The sequence below is a fragment of the Gymnoscopelus braueri genome (genome assembly GCF_963280865.1).
Source record: "Gymnoscopelus braueri genome assembly, chromosome: 18".
In the NCBI taxonomy this organism is placed as follows: domain Eukaryota; kingdom Metazoa; phylum Chordata; class Actinopteri; order Myctophiformes; family Myctophidae; genus Gymnoscopelus; species Gymnoscopelus braueri.
The window spans coordinates 35,174,510-35,197,659 of record NC_137618.1 but is presented as its reverse complement, the minus strand read 5'-3'; the positions used below and the strand labels follow the sequence as shown (position 1 = coordinate 35,197,659).

At 40.7% G+C, this 23,150-nt stretch overlaps 1 protein-coding gene across 2 annotated transcripts in view; it reads right to left on the bottom strand.

The window, feature by feature from the left end:
• Positions 1-21,068, bottom strand: part of LOC308073850 (plakophilin-4-like) — a 98,329-nt gene extending 77,261 nt beyond the window's left edge. For both annotated transcript variants that reach the window (XM_080413034.1, XM_080413035.1), the window contains exon 1: positions 20,915-21,068. The gene's annotated coding sequence lies outside the window, so the exon portion shown is untranslated. The remainder of the gene's footprint in view (positions 1-20,914) is intronic.
• Positions 21,069-23,150: the final 2,082 nt, after the last annotated feature.

The following is a 23,150-nucleotide window of genomic DNA, read 5'->3' as shown; positions in this document are numbered from 1 at the left end:
TAAACATGCACTCGAGTCCCCCCCTCCCCTCCATAATACATACACAGCCAAGCGATACTGAGAATGGAGTTGTGGTTGCATGCCACCAACAGCACATAAACACACCCACACATGCCATATGGCCAATTCAAGTTGTCTTGCATGAATATTTTATGTCTGCGATGCCGTAGGTTAATTCCATATGGCCTCCAAGTGACAAATGAGTGATTAATTTGTGTATTGATGGAAATTTCACAAGGAACACAACACACACAACCAGGACCCCATTTGAACTTCCTCTGTCTGACGTCCAAAATGCTTAGAAATCCCAATTCCAGGAATGCTGAATCTGTGCCCCCGTGCCAGGCATATGTGTGCATAATTTGTGTGTGTGTGTGTGTGTGTGTGTGTGTGTGTGTGTGTGTGTGTGTGTGTGTGTGTGTGTGTGTGTGTGTGTGTGTGTGTGTGTGTGTGTGTGAGTGAGTGAGTGAGTGAGTGAGTGAGAGAGAGAGAATGAGAATCAATACACGCACAAATGCTTTAGGTATGAGAGAGCTGGGAGCGAAAGAAATTATAAGACACAGAGAAAGAGAGAGAAAATGAGACAGTGAGGAAGAGAGAGAGAAGGGAGAGAGGGGTTCAGCAAGCGAGACAGAGCAGGCCTCAGAGGAAAACACATGTCAGCAGGCCGACGGAGGAGATAAGGTGCTCCCTCGCTCTCTCTCTCTCTGGTTCCTGGACGACAGGATTGAAATGAAAAAGGGAGAGGACAAATAGTTACAGCCTCATTATATCTGTTGTCAGGAAGAGCGTAGAGGGGAAGCGGCTGAAGGCGGATCCATATTTACTAGAAGGAGCGTGCTCAGGCAGATAGGGCAGCTGAAAGCTCCTATGGGTGCCTTGCGGTGCGCAGGGCTGCAGCTCAAGACACAACAGCCATTTGACTTAAGGGAAACGCCACAACTTTTACTGCCTTCAGAATCCACTGCTGCTGTCATTTAAAAGCCAAGCACACAGAGATACATGCCACAGCTCAATTTCTGCACATACTGTATATCTTGTAAAGACCTAGAGTATAGAGGGCCAGCGTGTTGCTATCTGGGGGAATGGGGTGAAAGGGTAGCCTCAGCGTTCCGTGGAAATGGGCTGGAATATGAGCCGCTAAAAGTGCCATTAAATAACCATACGCTAATTTAACAAAATAGCCTTGCCTGCTGCTGGCATTATAACTCAACATTGCTTTCATGACTCTGTCCATTTTAACATCTCCAATTCATTATGGCAGCTTGCAGCTGACTGGAGGAGTCTACATAACTGCGCTGATTGCGGCGGAGCAATCTTGGCAGAGGAGTGGAGAAAACATATAGAATGGCATGTCGCCATGCACATACTCACACATATTGACACACGAAGATACACGCTCTAAAAGACAGCCATCAAACACACACACACACACACACACACACACACACACACACACACACACACACACACACACACACACACACACACACACACACACACACACACACACACACACACACACACACACACACACACACACACACACACACACACGATAAGCCATTTAGCTCTGGCTGACAGTAAGTTTGGGAGCTAGCTTGTTTGTTTACAGTGAGGATAGACATAAAAGGCCCAGGCCAATGTAGTCTGAGGGGAAGATGAGCCAAGCCATGGAGATTGTGGGAGGTCCCCCAGACGCGGGCCCGAAATGTGACCCTAAAGTATTCTGGGACGCTGTCACCGCGGCAGCATGAGCATTTCAAGTTGTCTGAGCCGATCATGTGAGAGCCAGGGGTGTCGTTGTGGCAGAGAGACATAGGCTTTATTACAAGTGGGCTGGTCACAGGGCTCATACTTGAGGCATCTTTTACCTCCTTCACAGCGTCACATCGTGATCTACACAATTCCATGTCTCAATCAATGAGGATAACGTTTTTTTCAAGTGCAGTTTGCTTCGATGGAAACAGCACATTATTTTCCAACAGATCAGAGCATTGACTGAGCTGCACCTCCTCCCCATGTGCTAAATCTTAAGACAATACAAACACAAAAGAAAACAACACAGACCAGATTGACAAGTTGCCAGCCCAGTCAGGGTGGACAGACACATCCCTTCTACTCATATTCTACTAGAACAGAAGGAAATGTTCAATAAGCTTAACGCTGTCACCCTAATTCTGCTCCTAATCACCATAAATGAAGAATGAAATGGCCTTTGTTCATGCATGAATGTTCTTTTAATCCCTGCTTAAATGTTACCATTTACGTGATAGGATGGAACACAGCATTCACAAATACTGCTTCCTCTCGTCTCTGCTCATCACGCAAATAATGACTACATCAAAAAGTTATTTAGAATGCCTTCCACACTGCGACCAGCAACTATGTAAGAGATATAATCTTTCCGGGTCATGAAACGTTCTGCTGCAGCCTATAGGAAACTGCACGTTGTTCAGACCATATGAAGTACAACCACTGAAAAACCAATATATGGAAAGAAAGCCCCATACCCCCACCATCGTCTGAGCCCCATACCCCCACCATCCCTTAAGGAAAGGAAAATTGTGATTTGTATCCAAGCTTACCTCTGAAATTTCCCATCCTATCTGGGCAGGAATGACTTAACTCTGACAGGCTTGGGGTTCGAAGCAGCTCTAAGATAGGAGTCAAGGGAATATTGCTACTAGCCAACTACCACAATCCAGTGACTGGCCTACAGGCACACACCACCAACCTATCTGGTTCTTCAAGATTGCTCCTCCCGTTTTCCTTCCAAACCTTGAGAAGAAAATATCCATTCATTCACCTCTCCGACAGTTAAAAGTATCAAGCCTCATGCTGGTTTGAAGTTGAACTGAAGTATATGTTCAAAACCATTTGAGGGCTGACAGCCACGTGAGATGCAAAACAGGCAAGTGCAATCAGCACTGCTTTAAAGGGTATCATTAAGGATAATGCCTCAGGCCAATGCTAGGTGGTTCACAGGACGACCCACAATGAGATCACTCTAGTCTAAACAAAGAGATAGACACTTGTCATTATGGCAATTATGGCCATCTTTTCCCAGACTAAGCAGAAAACATTTACATACAAATCCATATGACATTGGTCTCCCGAGTATATAGCTTAATATTGTCAGCATGCATTTATCCAAGTCAAAACCTAGTACAAAACATACCTCCCTCTGTGCTTTGATAATTCAATGACCTGCTCATGACAGCAGGGTTATCTAATTCCTTAACCTTGAGGTAACAGACAAAAAAACACATTAAAAAAACAATGAGCATCTTATCAGTCAACTACTATATCTTAATCTCAGCCCAAACCAATTTGCCGAAAGTCAAAGCAAAATCCCCCTTTTAAATCATTCAAATCCTCAAGGTCTGCCAAGAAACAGCTCAGTCTGCCCCATCCTGACTTTAGTGGGTCACATGATCTGGTCTACTAACCTGGAAGATGGCCGCACCTTAAAGCCTCTTGCGCAACTCCACAGGGATGACTCCTACAAGGATATTCCTTTATTCTCTCCTCCCTTCCAACAGAATTCAGTTAGAAGCAAAATAATCGAATGTGGTAATCTTTTAAAATATTTGATCAGCCCGTTTGCTGACATACTATTAAGTCTGAGGAGGACTGGTGGTGTTTTCCTGCAGCATGTCAGTTGAGACATCAGGGCCTAGACACCTTTACTGTCCCGGATAGCTGCTTGAATCTCCTTTACAGACACATTAATTCATCCAATCGCTCCGACAATCACTCGGGCATCATGTCACCATCCCCAGGAAGAGGGAGAAGGACCTCAAGCACCGGCAATCTCATGGACGCGTATAATTTAATGGTAAATAGGTTCACAATTCACATACTCATTCATTTCTTATCCCATACTACAAATGATACTGAAAACCACAGTCATTCGACTACATCCTGTATAAAAGCAGGTCAAAAGACTCAAGAGCCATTGGCCCTCATTCATCAAGCTTGCACAGACCAAAAAATGGCCGTACACAGATCTCACGGCAATTTTCGGCATTCATCATTTTATTGTCACTTTGACGTGAGCATACCCAACGCTCAAATCTGACGCCAGGTCTCGGTGGTGTACGCAAATAATTTTCATAGTAGACATGCAGTACAGCATTTAATGACAATCTGACAGGCATCTTAACGTGTAGCAGCAACTTATTCACTTAAAATTATGTAACCGAACATCTAATATCTAACATTATATAACCCTAATAATCCCTAACATAAATAGGTAGTTGCACACAGGGTTGACAGGTGACAATCAGGGTATTAACAATCCATCATATCAGGTTAGATGCTTAATCAGTCACCCATTTAAACGGGAGCTTTAACAGTCAGATATCTCGACATCTGACTATATTAAACTTTCAGTGATTGATTGATTTTATGTTTTTGACTATGTAGCACTCTGGGATTCCTGAATACAAATAAAATACATCATATTATTATCATTAATACCTACAGTTGGCCTATAAGCACTTGTGCGAGTGGATTTTCTTTTATAAACTCATGTCATATCAGTGCTGGGTGACATTAATATTCAAAACTTATTTCAGTCATTACATACACTAGTGTGATAGGCTACTGAAGATTATTACCTCACGGAATAGGCTACCTGATAATTCCACTCACAAACAAGAGTGCAGATTCCACTGTGCCATAAGCACCGTGGTCCGGGCCACAGCGAAACGCGGCAGTCAACTCTACTGTACATGCCAATCCGGGTACGGTTATGCACAATATCGCGATAATATTATTGAATTAACGGGGTGTCATCGGATATTCCGATGCAACCCAGAGACAGCCATAGACATCACAACAGCCCCAACTGGGAACTATGACAGTCCCCACCCAGACTTGTTACTGTACGACTGAGATTCAACGTTTCTGAAGTTAAGTTTGGCAACACACGATGTAATGCATGTTTCAGGATATACAATGTATGTTATGTTTCAGGATATATATTTTTTAGGATATATATATTTAATGCCAATGATGGCTGATGGAAGTGAATGATGTATAATTACTACTGTATATCCGCATCAGTGATTTTCTTCCACGCCGCATTGTTCCGAGTCTGACTGACACTTTTTGGTGTGTTCGATTGGACTTGTGCTGTTACGACTGAGATCATCATTATATTTGTGTCAGGTCACAGGTGTATGTCTGTGCTATGTGCCCAGTATGGGCTCTATATACAAATAGACCTGTGTGTGCGAGCTGTGAGGCCACTGATGATTGGAGGAGTAACTTTCCATTGGAGAATTTGTTCTTTCTCATTGGCTTCCCATACTTTCTCGACCAAATTCGCGGGGCAAGGCCTCTGAAACAAGGGCGTGTTATTCAATCAGCAGTGCCGCCACATCCATTCTTACGTTGTGATTGACAGGATATGACTGCTTGATAAATCAGCACCGTCGTGAAATGTTTCTACGCTGATTCTACACTCCCATGATAAATGAGGGCCACTGTCTGTCCGTCAGCAGCAGGGAGGATCATGAGGGGAAAACCCTTCATGTCACCTAAATGAACCAGGTCATTGACATTCAACACAGACAAATGGGGGCATAGAAGAAAAGGAAAAAAAAACATGAGCAGGGAAATAATTACAGTTCCCTGAATTTAAGAGGCAGGGGAGTCTCACAGCTGCACAGACTCCTCAATGACTATGAAATCTACAGCACAAGCAAAATCAAGAGCTGCTTTCAGCAAGCACTCCCTCTATGCCTTGAGAAATAACCAATACCACACATACTAGTAAAATGTGTCATCAGCTTCCCCTCACTCTGGTGACTATATTAGGGAGGTGTTGCTAATTATTCACGTAAATTCAAAAGGTAGTTTTGAAGCTCCACATTTGGAGTATAACATCATACGACAGCATGTCACACACCTTCCATAAGGTGAAGGTACAGCATGTGAGCTATACTGTACAGAAGGTCTAATCATTTTGCATGTGATCACGTGACATGAGATGACGTGAGATGATGCTGTGTAGTGTAATCTATTTATTTTTGTTTTGTTAAATATCTTTTTTCAGTTTTTAATTATTAGTAATATACTAGTCACAGTCAAAGACATTTTCCCCCATGAACAAACCCTCCCCCACCATTGTCATCATCAAAAGTTAAATTAACATAAATACATATATAATGTTACTCCAAGTCACATAAACAGATATCTGGCCGATAATCGTAATAGAATCCTGTAGTGTGATGCCTCATTGTTTTAAAATCTTGTAGTCTGTGTGCATGTTTAAGATAATCTTAAACATGGACACTACAGGATTCTCCTGTATTGTGTGATGCTAGCAGATTTCCAAATCGTTACTTTACGATGTTAAAAATCCTGTAGTGTGAGTCCCGCTTAAGCCAACTGATCAATGTCCAATGGATATCTATCTACAATGACCTGGGAAAGTTCATATACTATATGAAGGCGTTGTGAGGGGGAGCAGTGTTCCATTACCGAGCTTCTAGCCACTGCAGCAAAGTGCCACAAGACCCACAATGCTTAATTGCCTCTTTCAAAGAGCATATTGACTTTGTCGAATAAAAGTGATATTTGTGGTCTGGTGTGCTTTTTCAGACTTCACAAGGCATAATCAATACCATATTGCAGCCCAATAAACAAAGTTAACAAACCATTGAAAAAGATAGAGAGAGAATTAGGCCTAGCTGTGCATCAACTGAACTCGAAGTATTCATGACAGCCGCATAATATTTATTTCTTCAAGACTCTGCCCCCAACACAATCCTGTACTACTACATGTGTGTGTGTGGTTGTCTCTAACATGATGGATTTGCTAACAGAAACACAACAGGCTATTATTAGATCCGTAAATGTTTGACTTTCTGCTACTCCAGACAGCTGAAAATCCCTCACTCAAGACTGACCAACACAACAGCTAAGGAATGTCTCCTAGACAGATTTGGAATGGCATGCACGTGCACACATAAACACACACAAAATAAACAAAAAGGACAAAATACCTCTTGTTTTGATGACAGTGGATCACAGTGTGTGAAAGATAGTTTGGTATAGATCTGGAGACAATACTCTAAGAGTCCACTCCTAATTCAACAAGAATTTATAGAAACGGAACAGGGCATGTGAAGGAATTCCCCAGCGTTGCCCCCATGCCTACTGCACACCTTGAACAGTATCCCAGAAAACTGTTGCAAAACGTCAGGGCTGATCTGAGCATGTGTGCACACACAGGGAAGGGCTTGGCCCTAAGGAAAGGCAGGAAACGCATTTATAACACTATGGAACAGCCTGTGCAATACACACACACACACACCTTAAGCACGCTCAAATTATTGTACTTTGCCTTAGTGGAGATATTTATTCTCCAAGGACACAAAGAAGATGACTGACAGATTCCGTGAACAACTTCCTGTGGTGGTAATCACACACCCTCATCATCATCATTCACCACAAGACTACAGGGTAGGGTGGGGAATGACGCAAGAGCAAAAATGACCGGCGTCTGTGAATATGGTCAAAAGGCCTGAGTGTTAAATCCTAACTCCCTCCCAATCTAGTCAGAGCTGGTGGTAGGGAAACGTGCTTCATCATGTCAGATGGAATCGGAACTTTGGAATCACAGGATAATGCCTCTCTACATACAACTCGACTCTACATACAATTCAACTCCAATTATCTCCGGGAAAGTGAATCCAACTAGCTCACTCTTTGCAGCACAACTCATAAAACTCAACAGAGATACACCACACTTTAGAGTCCACACACCACCCCTGCGTATTGAGTTGACTGAATAAAAGTATGGTTAGAAAATAAATGTCATCATCGCTTTGGAAAGTTCTTTTTTCAAACCTGAGGCGTTATGAATTCAATTTAATAAATGCTGACCTCTATTCTGTCATATGCGCTGCAAGAGCCGGCTTTCATTTCTCTCCATATCTAGTGGTTATTGCATTACAGTACACAAATTGTAGGAAGCACTGCACTCCAAACCTGCAAAGAAGAAGCACTGTGATGATCGGAATGGGGGAAATCAAATGATGTTAAGAGGCCGATTTGCATAACAATTGGCCTGCTATCGGCATAGTGCTCTTGCTCCTACAATGTGAGGTGTCTTGAGGAGTGAATAACTGAGCGCACTCAGCGTCTGCTTCCTCGTCTTGGGACTGATTAAAGCTGCAGATTAACTGCCCCCCAATGAATGATCTATCATGTAGCCAAGAACGGAATTAGCTTAGTTTAGCTGACAACTGACTCATCAATAGGGCATTATTGTAGGTTCATTGAGGTGAACTGGAAGGGGGTGACAGTTTCAACTGAGCATTTATGTATGTACACCTCTCTCTTGTAGATATTCATGTGCCTCAAGTTTGAGTGAATGTGCAGAGGTTTACAATGTCATGTGTGGTTGTGAGAGATTATTAATATGATCACCTCACTGCTCCATCAATCTTGTTCATGTCTAATTGCATTCTGTCATTCATATTGACAGGCTGGCCAAGAGACATGGGTATTGGGTAGGCAACCGGTTGTGCCCATCAGTTATGGTTCCTCCGCTCCAAACCATGAGAAATTCATGTAGTGTTATCGCAGTACTGACAGTGGGAGCCTCAGGAGCGCTTTCTATAATGTTCCTGTCAGGATACTCTCATAATAAATGTTCTCATGTGGTTATATTATTATCATAATCATTTTCCTTTAGCAAGGGTCCATCAACGTAGAAGATCCTTAGAAAGTAAAGTCACTGACAACCCAATAGTCTCTGTCCACAATCTCCACATTTAAATCCTCGAAAAATAATCTGTTCAATAAATGTACATGTCAATTATTTTTCTCCAAGTCAGATTTCACCTCTGACCTTCCTCCACATCTGAAAATAAACATTATGGTATCTATTAACTATGCTAGAAGTTTCATGCTTTTTTTTTCTTTCATAGGGTGCACAAATTGCTATAATATGATGAGAGCTTATCCACTGCACTAGAAGGACTGGGAGGGCTTTTTGAAGAGTGTCCAAGTGGCCAATGATGTAACCTCTAACCCATTGGCCCAAACCCGAAAGAAGGGGAGTAGGAGGGGAATATGCTGGGTGAGCAACTTTCATTGAAATGAATGAGCAGGGATTTTCAGTGCACACTCCAGATAATATATAGCTCTATAGTCAAAGTTGCGTGCCCTGCATCAAACCTGTTTTCAGTGAATGCTAGTATGAACACCAATTTTTTATCTTAAACAATAGGTATAATGAAACTAGGAAAATAGGGACCAGATTGACTTTTCCTTTGAGTGTAAATATCAACTGTGATTGTTAATTACTATTGTCTTGCATAGCCAGAAACATGCAGAGGTTGTCCCCTCTCCTAATTTGTGAAATGCACAGTGAAACAGAAAATGAATTTAAAATGGTGTGACAGTGACTAGGATTCTTTGATGATGCATTATGCTTTGAGACTCACTGAGAAGCTCCCAACCACACATTGGTATAGCATTGCAAGTTAGTTTTGGATGTCTAGTTTCTAGCTCTGGGGGACAGTTATTCATAAAGAACAATGGACTGTTCCCTGACCATGAGAATAACTTGTTTGAGAGCTCTTAAATCCAGTTATTTACCTTTGAGCTGAAGTGACCTTGGGTAAATAAAAGAGCATTACTCAAACGAGATGAAGAAAACTGCTGCAGTGAAGAATTGTGGATTAGCTGGCATAAGAGGGAGATGGATAAACACATGCCGGGCCACATCTTTCCAGGCGGCTCATTTGCAAAGTCCTGACCTCCATGGGACCCGACGCAACATTCTCCTATCTAACCCGTGAGCCATGTAAACCATTGCCATTGCTACAAAGTCACACCTGGCTGAGACTTGCTTGTACTAGGCTCACATAGCCAGACAATCCTATACCTCCGCCTACTGATATGTCTGATGTGATGATGATGTGATGGGGACTGCTGCTGATAACTGCATTAAAAGCCTTTTAACAAGAGCCACGGTGCTGTGCATGAAGCAAATTCCTTCTGGAATTAAATGGTGGTCCAAGCCAGACCATCATCAAGGCCTGGTTATGTTGAAGTAAACATCCACACAGTTGGCTTATTAGCTCAACAAAGCTGACTTCTGTACTCTCAACAAAGTGAGCAGCAAAACAACAGCTGTTGATATTGATATATCTGATATATATGGATCTTGTAAACAAATCACAGTGAAACAGTAATTTAATAATTTTCCAATGTTTCACCTACTCTATCACTGCACAGAAATTAGGCATTTTATTTTGAAAGTGGTTACCAATATACAATCAATACAATCTCTCAGTCCAAGCTCTCCCTTGCCAGGGTCTGGGTTTGTCATATGGGAGAGACCATTTTACCATTGGACTGTTGACAATGACAACTAAATTAATTCTAAAACTGATGCATATTTAGTACTAGTAGCCCATATAACAGAGAGGGAACTAAAGGCCCATACAAGGTGTCAGTAGACAGGTTTTCACATATATGTAGGGGGTGAGGAACACTGTACGTTCTTTTTTCCTCCTAGTATAGTCAGATACGTTTTCTAATGTTTAAATCAAACATATACACAAATGGACACTATTAATACTTTTGGATAAATCAAAGTGACTACGCCACTCTCTTTAAGGGGAGAGACCCTGAACCAACTATGCATTTACTATGTTACTGTTGTAAATGCGGGTCGATTAGGCAGCAAACGCGAAAAAAGAATTCTCCCCCTACGCTCCTGTTGTCTGCCCACAGGTCTTACGGACACTATGTATGGGCCTTAAGCTAACACCTTCAGATCAAAATAACTATAATCACTTATAACGTCTCTATTCTGGGGTGAACCTTCGGCGAAAATAGCACATCTTCAAGTTGTGACACGTTGTGAGCTTGTAGATCTATTTTCGGCAAAGAGATGGTGTAGAGTTAAAAAAGGAGAGGGCCATGGATAAAGCCCTGGGGAACTCCGGGCAAGCGGAATATATAGGGTTTAAGTGGATAACAACGCAAAATATGAGACCTCATTTGACCATAATTGGGGGATTATAGGCCTAGTAAATGAAACATTTAAATGAAAATTGCTGTGCTTCGACAAACAGGGCATTAACATACAAAAGCCATGATGCAGAAAGGCAGAGGGAAATTAGTTCCTGAACAAAATGTCAAACTATTCAAGCAGCTCCGGCTGGCCTTTTGAAACAATGCTTTAGGTGAGGTCAGAATAGATTGTACTGGATATCCAAAGGTTCATTCATTAATTAGCATAGTTTAAGAGAAAACCTGCACTGCAGGAAACCGCTGGCTCAGGATCTCAGGTTGACAGACTTATGAAAAGACCATTTCCTTTCCACAGCAAAGCCAATGTTGGGCTGTTGTTGGAAGCTATGGGAGATCTATCAAAAGGAGCTTTAATTGAAAAAATAAATCACAGCCAACAGGTTAGTAAAATAAATTTCCCCTTAGTGGTAGTCTGTAATATGATTCATGGAGGGCATGCATGGCTTTACCGAGCTGCAGTGCTATGAATGGGTTTCATTTGAGGCACTCGCTAGAGATTTATGGCCTTAAGGCGCTACAGACCACAAAGTGTAGGGTGCCATCGCGTTCATCACACTAGATCCAGATGCTTTCAGGTGTCTTTTCTTATATTCCAGTCATGTCCTGACAAAAATGGGACTTCTTATTCAATAAACCACTTGAGAGAAACTGAGTGGACTTGTATTGTTCATGTGTCAAGTGCAAGCAATATTTTTGCAGAATCTCACGAGTTGATTTCAGCTACGGTACATCGGTAACTCTTAAAGACATGTGAACAACACCTGGCTGGGAGTGAATCTCCATCCAATAGAAAAGTGTCTGGCACCGACCATGCAAGGCTACATGCAAGAGAGGAACTTCTGCTGCCAGAAAACGCAGTCCATTTCAGAAAGGTGGGAGAAAATGGACCCTTTAACGGTCTGGCTGGGCTTGATATTATATTAGCTGTTAGCAGAGCGGTCATAGCTGAGTTACAGACTTGCCAAATGTCAAGTCCACAGACTTCAGACTTAACACAGAGAGGGAGTAATTGCTGGTTATTCTGGGATATTTTTTCTGCTCCATGGGTTCCATGCTAACCAACTAAACTTTGACTGGGATTGCAGTGGGGAAAAAAAACTTGTCATTTCATTGTCAAACTTGTCATTGTCTAGTATTCGGCCATATATCGTACATATACCATTTTCTCGTTTAACTTTAACTTTTAAATTTAACTTTTGTTACCCAAAGCTATTAACACATTGGGTGCCAGAGGTTTATTAAAATATTATACGTTGAGTGCCAGCATTTCTTCCATCCACTTGCGTTATACATTTCGTGCTGTGAGAAGCCCCGACGAGGAAGTGCATGTAAACAAAGCGTGCGTGCGAGACGGCGGAGGGTCCCGACTAACGCCTGGAACAATAATATTTCCAACGCGACCCTCCATTGCAGCGTGATCGCCGATCGAAAACGGCTCGTTTCCACCACATTAAAAAGAAATGGAGATATTAAGCTTTTAATCAAGGAGATAACATTGAAAACGCCGACCGGAAGGATTTTTTACATGGAGCCAGATCCAGCCTCTTCTTCTCAGAAACTCCTTGGGTGATGTCAAAGTTTCGTTTTAGCGCCCCACGTGGCCCACATGTATAAAAATAGAATTGGGTCAAAAACGGTCCGGACCGTTTTCGGCACTTCTCGTTTGGACCCTCAAAAACGGTCCGGACCGTTTTTGGCATTCAATGTGTTAAATAGAGCACCGAAGTCTGACGTCACTGCCACTAGAGGGCGCTGTTCCGCTGGTTCGTGGCTTTATTTTTTGTGTTGAAATCCCCATTGGAGAATCTTAGATCACATCAGAACTGTGTTCCAAACATAAACACACCACCCCAGCGTTTTTGTCAGGGGGGTGGCTCTGCATCGTTTATGATATTCATTCAATTTGATACAGCCCGTTTCTGGCAAAAATTTAATAAATTCTGCCTAAAAAGTCTACACTTCCGGGTCTGAAAATCACTGTCCCTACAGCAGCCGCGTTCATGGGAAATGTAGTCTCTGGGTCTTTTGACTAGTTTCTAGTGTTTATTGTGTTACTCTTTTGGTAAATGTGTACATTTCCACCTTCAGTCGATGCTTCATATCCATATGAGTAAAATCGCCGGTGTGGTGCGTTTAATTTTTTAACACAGTTCTTATATGAGGCGATTTAAGATTCCCCAATGGGGATTTTAACACAAAAAATAAAGCCACGAACCAGCGGAACAGCGCCCTCTAGCGGCAGTGACGTCAGTGCTCCATCACTAGATTACCTGAACAATTCAATGTTGGCCAAACGTAGCCTATTTATGCACCCACTGAGCATTTTTCGGGCTATTAGACGTCTAAAATACGTCTAAGGGCTAGGCTAAAACGGGGTTATAATTGGTCTAACAGTGAAAGTTTTTTAGCGGTCTAGGCTTAGCCTAGACGTTGATTAGCTGTTTTTTAAGCGTCTATTTATAGACCGTCTATATTATAGACGTTGAAATGACGTCTATAATATAGACGTCTATATATAGACGCTTAAAAAACAGCTAATCAACGTCTAGGCTAAGCCTAGACCGCTAAAAAACTTTCACTGTTAGACCAATTATAACCCAGTTTTAGACGGAGGTCTAATAGACGACTATGGCTCAGTGGGCAAAGTCAAAGATTGTAAAGTTATCAACAATTTTTTCTCCACGGACTGCTTTGGTCTTGACTTTTCAAATTAGTCAGCGCTTTTGAAATGCATTAAAATACCCAATCCAAACAGGAGGTCATAGAAAATGCTTCTTTAAAATGCCATGTACCAAAGGGAATTTTACATCATAACAGACTTTTAAATTATCTTGACATTTAAGGAGTGAATCTGCTGCTCCTCTGCAGACTTTTATGGAAGCCGGTGAGGTGCAGAAATTCTGCAGGTCGCCTCAAGTTTCATATGTAGTCTGGGAACAGGCGTAACCCCCTGACATCAGCCTGCATAGTCAGTAGAAGAAAGGGGGTTGACATAGGGGAGATGCCTTCACCTTTGACTAAATCCAGCAGCCAAGCGTACACTCAAACACCACTTTTGGGATGACACACGATCCCACAAGTATGATATTAGAGCCTGACAGAATCTAAACCAAGAGCCCACAGCATGAGAATGTGCCTGTGATTTATATGACTCCATCAGTTGTAGAGCACTCATTTTGAAGGACAGCTTCCTGTGAAGGACTCGGCATCTTAAAAAGGCACATATGAAAAATGTGGTGTTAACATTCTAAGTACTTCACCACAGTAGCCATTTTCTTGCAGCAGCACAACATCAGATTTAACTAGAAAATGTGCTCCTCGGAGCACAAGTCTCCGCCAGCAGACTATAGCAATTATATTATCATAGCAATAACTAATGAGATACAGTAGAGTAAAAGATATATACTGTAGTTAAATAAAAAGGTGTATGTTAAAGAAATATTTATTTAAAAAAAAATGATTTAAAAATCATATTTTGTCTTCTAATGTTTAAAAATATGTTTAAAAATATGTTTAAAAAAATGTTTAAAAAAAGATAGGATGAAAAAAAGAGATCCAAAATTTTTTTTATTTATGTATTTCTTACAAAAATGTATATACTATGACGCATCTGATATATATCAATTATATTATAATAGCAATAACTAATGAGATACAGTAGGGTAAAATATATATCTTTTAGTTAAACAAAAAGTTCTAATACTTGTCTTCCAATGTTAAAAATAAAATAAGATGAAAAAAGAGATTAAAAAAAGATTAATATATTTACGTAATATTTACGTATTCCTTAAAATAGAACAGACAATAATATTAATTGTCAGAAATGTATTACTATATTACAAAAATATATATATACTATGACGCATCTTCTGAATGGTTTTCTGGTAATATCTTAATAACAGTCGTCTGTAATGTTGTTTCATTATTGTAATTGTTCGGTCCGACTTTATTATAAAAAATGTGTGTTGTAGACGTTAACTTCTGAAATATGTCTTTGAATGCAGACAGATCTTTGTCTCTTCTTTGTATCATAGAATCCGCGTCGTATGATCGTATGATTCTTAGCTCTGTTTAATTGAAGCAATGCTCTGTTTACATTGAAGCAATCTATCATATGGGAGTCGTCATAATTGACTGGTTTGTTCAAATACTTGTCTGTCTTCTTCATCTTCATTGTCTTGAACAGTTTCAGCAGTTGATTGGTGTGTTTGATCAGCTTTGGCCTTCTGCGCCTTTGTTTGACCAATGTTAGGTGTTCTCAGAGGGACACACACACGCACGGACGGGTGATTTGGACTAGAAGATACTGTTCCAATCAAGACTGATTGATCCTGTCTTACCTCGCTTCAAAAACGTAAACGGTTTTTTGAAGTGACACACCTATTTATAGAATTGTATTTCGTCATGCATTCCTCTAGCCAATCAAAGGCCTTTGTTTGACCAATGTTAGGTGTTCTCAGAGGGACACACACACGCACGGACGGGTGATTTGGACTAGAAGATACTGTTCCAATCAAGACTGATTGATCCTGTCTTACCTCGCTTCAAAAACGTAAACGGTTTTTTGAAGTGACACACCTATTTATAGAATTGTATTTCGTCATGCATTCCTCTAGCCAATCAAAGGCATTGGTGTCAACATATTAATACGTATTAAGATTTCGGTCTTGTTGTGGGATCAATTCAACTCTAGTCCTCTTCTGTGTTACTGTTGTAGATGAGTATGCTTTCTTAGCTTTGGCCTTCTGCGCCTTTGCTTGACCAATGTCAGGTGTTCTCAAAGGGACACACACACGCACGGACGGGTGATTTGGACTAGAAGATACTGTTCCAATCAAGACTGATTGATCCTGTCTTACCTCGCTTCAAAAACGTAAACGGCTTTTTGAAGTGACACACCTTTTTATTATAGGATTGTATTTCGTCATGCGTCCCTCTAGCCAATCAGAGACATTGATGTCAACATATTGACACGTATTAAGAGTTCGGCTTTGTTGTGGGATCATTTCAACTCTAGTCCTCTTCTACGTTACAATTGTAGATGAGTATGCTTTCTTAGCTTTGGCCTTCTGCGCCTTTGCTTGACCAATGTTAGGTGTTCTCAGAGGGAAACACACACGCACAGACGGGTGACTTGGACTTACTGAAGGTACTGTTCCAATCAAGTCTGATTGATCCTGTTTTACCTCACTTCAAAAAGTAGAGGCTTTTTGAAGTGACACACCTATTTATAGAATTTTATTTCGTCACGCGTCCCTCTAGCCAATCAGAGGCATTGGTGTCAACAAATTGACACGTGTCACGTGGAGCTTGCCCAATGTTAGCTTGGCTAACAATGTTTGCTCACACAAAGCGAAAACATATTCTCCACCTTCGGCGGAGACAACAAAGCGAAAACATATTCTCCACCTTCGGCGGAGACAACAACTGTCACAAAGTGTTATTTGAGGTCACGTCATCCAACGGTAAGACTATTTAGTTGATAGTCCATATATATAATATAATCCACCAAAATATAGTTGCCTACCACTCTTCTTTTTCTTCTTTTTTGACCACGAGTAACTGGAGAACATTTTGCCTGGGCTGATAAGGTAACAACTAACAAGCACTTTGAAATATTCAACAAGGTAGTAGTACCACCATGTACCCCGTTGAGATGAGACTGAAGGTGGCTAAGTTTGGATAGAAAGATTAGGTGGGTAACGAGCAGGGAAGAAGGCAGTAGTAGTAAGCCCACATCTGGGCCATCTCACTGTACAGAAGCCCATCCCTATTCACTGACACAATCCACACAGCAGACACTGGAGAGGGGCTGTCTTTCAGACTCAGCATGTCAGGACTATGGAGGGCTATTTCACCAGACAAAAATCTATTGTGTGCCTAATCTCTGAAAGCGCTGACATGCTTTGTGTTCTTTATTATCTTCAGCAGTCCAGGATACAACCCAAGCATGAAATCTGGACCTCTTTCAGGAATTTATCTACATATCCAGTTAGATCAGCAGTGAACAGCAGGCACACAAGCCAAGTAGTAACGACCAGAGCCATTGCAGGGCTGACTGCACTCTACACACAGAGTACGATTCTGTAATTAGATTGACTTTTACATACGATAAGGACGGAAATTATATTATATCTAGTATGGAACTAGCCTACATTGAGCTGACTCAGTGCAAATTATTAATGATAAACTGTGAATCCTATTGAATGTTTAACATTTGTTGATCTCTTCAGTTATGAATGCTATCAATGAATAGTACAGCAAATGGAGTACTTATATACTTTCATCTTACAAAAGCCTCTAAAGTGGAGACACAAAGATAGATATTACTGAATTACTAATTCAGAGCGGAATTTCCCTGCGCCACTAGTGGTTTGTCCTTAAGAAGCCCAACAACTCTCTTTGGGGCCACAACATGCATGGAAAGAACCTAAGTGCAGTGAATGGAAAGAGAAGCATATTCAAGCTAAAGGAAAGTATAAATAAAACTCCTTACTCTCTGATGCGTATTGCTATGAGTTATTATTCCCCAAGGAGGCCACACCACAGTGGCGCAGAGTCCAGAAACAAGACCCCACATAAATCAGTGACTCTCACAGGCTTGTTACATCATGGAAAATTATTCAAATCACCATTAACATTTATTGTAAAATTGAGACAATTTGTGTCATTTAATTTAGGGATAGTCCCTGCCTACAAGATTTCCACTCATTAAAACTGTTTATCACCAAACTTAATTCACAATATATCACCTCCATAGAGTTGTTATTGTGGATAAACTTTATTTAGTTGTGCTATATTAATTCTGAATTCAGGCTAACTTGTGATTGAATATACTATATATACAAAGATGATGGTGACAGCATTGACAGGAGGAATTGGCATAACTAAATTGGTAGAAAAATGAAAAACTGGGAAGACAAAAATATGATAAATTACAAGATAAGTGGGAGGCAGCAAACTTAAAGTAAATAAAACACAAAAATAGCCACCAGTAAAAGTGCCAAATGTAATGACAGTTGAGTTGACTGATAGTTAACTATATGAAGTGGGACACAGGGGATGCCGACTTTCTTTCCAGAGGCAGAGGCTAAGGAAAGACGAAGACAATTGTTATGCACCAAAGAAGAGAGTGAAAATGCAGAGTCTTTATCAAGCAGATTTATACCAAGGGGATGTGGGGGGAGCCGTAAAACACAGGGTCGAGTCTTAAGCCTTGATGTGCCACTGCTGCGACAGAATTGCAGAAAAGGAAATACAATTTAAAAGAATTAGGGGCCCTCAAAGACCCGCTGAACTATTCAACTGATCAGTCAGTTCCTGTTAAGAACAATCTGCCAAGAACACAGACTTGAACAATCAAACCAACATACTGGTCACAAGGTCTTTTGTAACCACGGATTTAGTTTTTTTATTCGTTTTTTTCTCCTTCTGAAATGTGAAAGAAGCAAGCTGGTCTACAGACAAACAATGCTTCCTTGATCTGGTTGGCTAATGTACAGTGTACCACTTGATCTCATCTAACTCAAACACAAATGAAAAACACGAACAAGCCTTCAGGATGAAACACGTGATTTTTCTGCAGCATTCCTAATTACTAAAAACCTTTATTCTTTTATGCATGTTGCTATGATCAATATCCAAGAAACATTAAAACAGAGCGAGAAGTTGAGCCTGGAGACTGTTTATCCATTATTCCTATTCCTCTGGATTTTTAACAGTGAACCCCTTCAATAAGATGTCAGCTGGGTGGGAGTGTGTGTCTTGTGTAGTAATGCGAATCACGAGGAGTGTCCTGAGCAACCTAAAAGGTTAATCAAGAGTGTGTGTGTGTGTGTGTGTGTGTGTGTGTGTGTGTGTGTGTGTGTGTGTGTGTGTGTGTGTGTGTGTTAACTGTGTTTGAGAGAGAGAGACAATTCATGTCCAGACCCAAATCGTTATGCACTACACCCAATTATAGTTGACTGTCTTAAAATCAAATTAACCAGTATATAAATACAGACAGATAACTATGCCACATCTGCAGTGCACAACACTTGTTAGTACATAGCCTTAGTCACAGTATTAATTAGCTATTTTGATCATATACATTGTTATCGTATAATTTACTAATCACCTTTCCATAACATTCAATGTTTACATTTCATTCTGGCTGATTTTTAAGCCTCAAATCAACAAAATATAAAATGTGACCACAAAGTCTAAATACCTGTGTCAACATATTTACACTAGGATTAATATGTGGCACTGCCACCTTTCCACTGGTTAATGGAAAGGTGGAGTGCAAAGTAAAACAAAACAAAGTTATGGTTTTATATGAGATAAGACTATAAGCATAAGAGGTTTATTATAATGCCTATCATAATGCACTTTGGCGCAGCAATGTGGTCAAATTCCCCTAAATAAAAAATAAATACATTAGCACATAATGCATGGATCAATAATACAACAGTGACAGACCAACTTACACGTCATGTATTTAACCTATGCAGATCAGATCAATAACCCCCAGGGACCAGAAGGGTTATGGTTACATTTTCACATAGCAGAGAAGGTAACAGATTACAAAAAAAAACGTGTCTTTATCTTTATTGGCGTCGTTTGTTTGTTTTATTTTGTGACTGTTTAATGTATGAAGTGCAGTGGTGTAAAGTAACTAAGTAGCCTACATTTACGCAAGTACCGTACTTTTACTTTCTTCGGTATTTACAAATTTCAATACTTTACTTTTACTTCTACTCCACTACATCTCAGAGGAAAATATTGTACTCCACTGCAATTATATGAAAACTTTAGTTTCTAATTACTTTGTAGATTTTGATTATCATTACAAAACACAGTAACCACTTAATTTCAGCCATTTGAAAATAGCCGATTTACAAGCTCACATCCCGACCCATTGTGAGCTTGTAGATCTGCTATTTTCAAAAGATGTTTTTTACATTTGAAAACTAGTGAAATTGGAAATTCTGCAAAATGAGTACTTTCTACTCTTTGTACTTTAAGTACATTTTGATACCAATACTTTTGAGAACCCGGACCCTTTTGTACTTTTACTCAAGTACATTTTGAATTCCGGACTTTCTACAGTCCGGAATTCAGTTTTTCTACATTGCAGTATTGATACTTTCACAATAAAACTTAAAAAATAAAAAATATAAACTACTGTCGTTTGATCACAATTATTTTGTGACTGTTTAATGAAACTATGAAGTGAACGCAATTTTAAAAAAGTGAGCAAATCTCCCTGAAGTAGTAGACCGCTTGAATCTCCGCCCTCCTCGCATTCCAAAGATTCCCCCACACACTCTACCTGCCTTCTCTCTCTCTCTCCACAACAAGGGCTCTGTGTGCTTTCAAGGACGACATCAGTGACACACACAAAGTACTAGTAGTAACATTTCTTTTTGTTTTGGGAAAACTGCACCTTGGACTGGAGCACTGAACGGCGCTGAACACAAACCACCCCACACACACACACACACACCCTTTATAAGTTTTCACTGGAGGGAACCGAACACTCGACACTAAAAGACTACATTTGAAGGTCCCTCCTCACAAAGGTGTGCGTGGCGATTAATCAGTCACAAGAGAAAGATTAGTACGCGTTAAATTCTTCTCGTCTACAAACTGTCCTCCTGTCCTATGACGAAAGCTACACAGCACTAAAAATGACGAGCAGCTCTTTTAAAAACATAGTATTCGGGACTTTTTTTGTGTGCATATATTTGGTTGTCCAGAGACCCTCCTCCGGCGCACAGATGCTTTCATTTTACCCCAGTTTTTCTTCTTCTTCTTCTTTACAGTCATTTTGGATAGCAATAAAAAATAAAATGTTCAGTACCTTAAAGGAGGACTGCTATTGCGCTGGCCAGCGTTGGTAGGACATGTAACTTCACCGTCTCTGCTATAAAGTCCCGTCTTTTTAGTCCCATGCGTGTGGAATAATAGCGCAACTCGCCTCCATGATCTCGGGAACAAGAAGAAGAGACCCTCTTCGTCGCTCCCTGCTTCCACTTCGAAGGAATACGAGCGTGCATGCAGTGTTGCCAGATCTTGTGAGAGAAATAAGCAACCAGGTCTATGAAAACAAGCCCAGAGTAAGCGACTATGCTACATGAGCCCTTTAAACCTATTTGAAAATAGCCGATCTACAAGCTCTTGCAGATCTGCTATTTAAAAAAAAATAAACTAGAAGAAAAAATATTTTTGTAACATTTTAACAACTCAAATCTTGTATGGGGGTCCCTGGCATAAAATATTTTCAGATGGGGGGGGTTCTGCAGACAAATACCGGTACATATTAATTTGGGAGGTCGTTGGCTTGAAAATATTTGAGAACCACTGGTTTAAACAACATTACACAGAAAGCCCAAAATAAGTACACTTTGGAAACAAGCCCACAAAACCGCAACCCAGAACTAACGATATTTTCAAGCAACTGTACAGAAAAACAAGCCCAATGCCGCTTATAATAAGCGGACATGGCAACCTTGCGTGCATGACGTCACCACACCGTGGCTTTGCAGTGCGCACTCCTGATTGGCTCGGGTTTAGAGAAGGGGGCGTTTCGCGGAGTCTTGCATTGTTGAATCGGCCAATGGCAGCGGGGGGTGACAGTTTCCTTGGTTACAAGTTTTGTCAACCCATGCAGTCGGAGACTCGGGGTGGATCTGGATACAACAAGGTAGGAAGGAATAATATACTGAGCAAATAAAATATCCACTTCCCTGACAACACGCACTTTATTTAAATTTTGTAGCCCAGGGGTCTTCAACAGGGGGTCTGGGACCCCTAGGGGGTCCTCAGAGTTACTACAGGGGGGCCACCAAATGTTTGCCATTAAACCACTTGAACCCTAGCATCCCTATTCTGAGGAGAACTTACAAGCTCACAACGCCTCGCAGCGCGAGGTTTGGTGTTGTGGAGGGGGAAAAGAGCAGGCTAAATACAGAGTGAAAAGTCAAGTTTACTGACGGTTTGGTTAAATGTCTGAAAATACACATTAACATGAATCCAACATACACTGATGACAGTGCTGTCTAACAAGTCTATGAAGCTAAACTAAGCTTTAGTTTATACTAAATTATATCAACCTGTGTTGTCTCGAGGAAGATGTGGGGGGAAATAGGTTTCTACATCAACATTAATTCGGATGGCACGCTCATTACAGAAAAGCTGGATGTGGCTAATCGCTTTAACAACTTCTTTACAACAACTATAGCCACCACACTGGTTAACATACTGCCCTCCCATTCTGGGCTATAGGGCAGGGGTGGGCAACTTTGATGATGGAGAGGGCCACTATATTTCCACACTCACTCCAGGGGGCCACATTGCATATTGGTTTGTTGCAGAAACCTCTTATCTCCATATTTAAACTTTTTTTGTAAATTAATTCCGTACTTTGTCATTCTAATATGTCACACAAAAGTAGCAAAAATAGCTGATGAGTCACACAATAGTAACAAAAATCATCTATTTTTATTACTTTGGAATTGGAATTCGGAATTCTTTTTTGCAATTTTTGAATTGGAATCCTGAAAAGCTAAATGTTTATTTAATTTCAAATGCATTTAGTTGTAGGCCTACTTATGAACTTTATGAACTTAAATACAAATACATTGGACATCAAAAAAGTCATTAAACTAACAATATAGGCTGAATTAATTAAAGCGGGTCATGTTTGCATGTTGTGCAACATGGGGCTGTGGGCCGCATTAAGTGAAGGTGGGGGCCTCATGTGGCCCCCACCTTCCCACCAATACCATTTTTTTGCAGTTTTCAAATGTTTTGTGGTCATGATTCACCAGTAGCCTGGATGGCTTGGTTCCATGCTTAAAATAATGTATATACATTTTTTTTTAAATCTCTATGGGAAAAATGAATGGGGTTTCTATCTGTGGCACCACAAAATGGCCACCAATGCTATGCCCTATATGGTGTAGAATACATCCAAGTATTCTACGAAAATCTAGGCGTACGTAAAGATGATTTTAAATTCACCATGGTGACAACTGATGATTGCCCTACAACCAAACAAGGCCACCGGCCACAACAATATCCCCTCCAGATTTCTC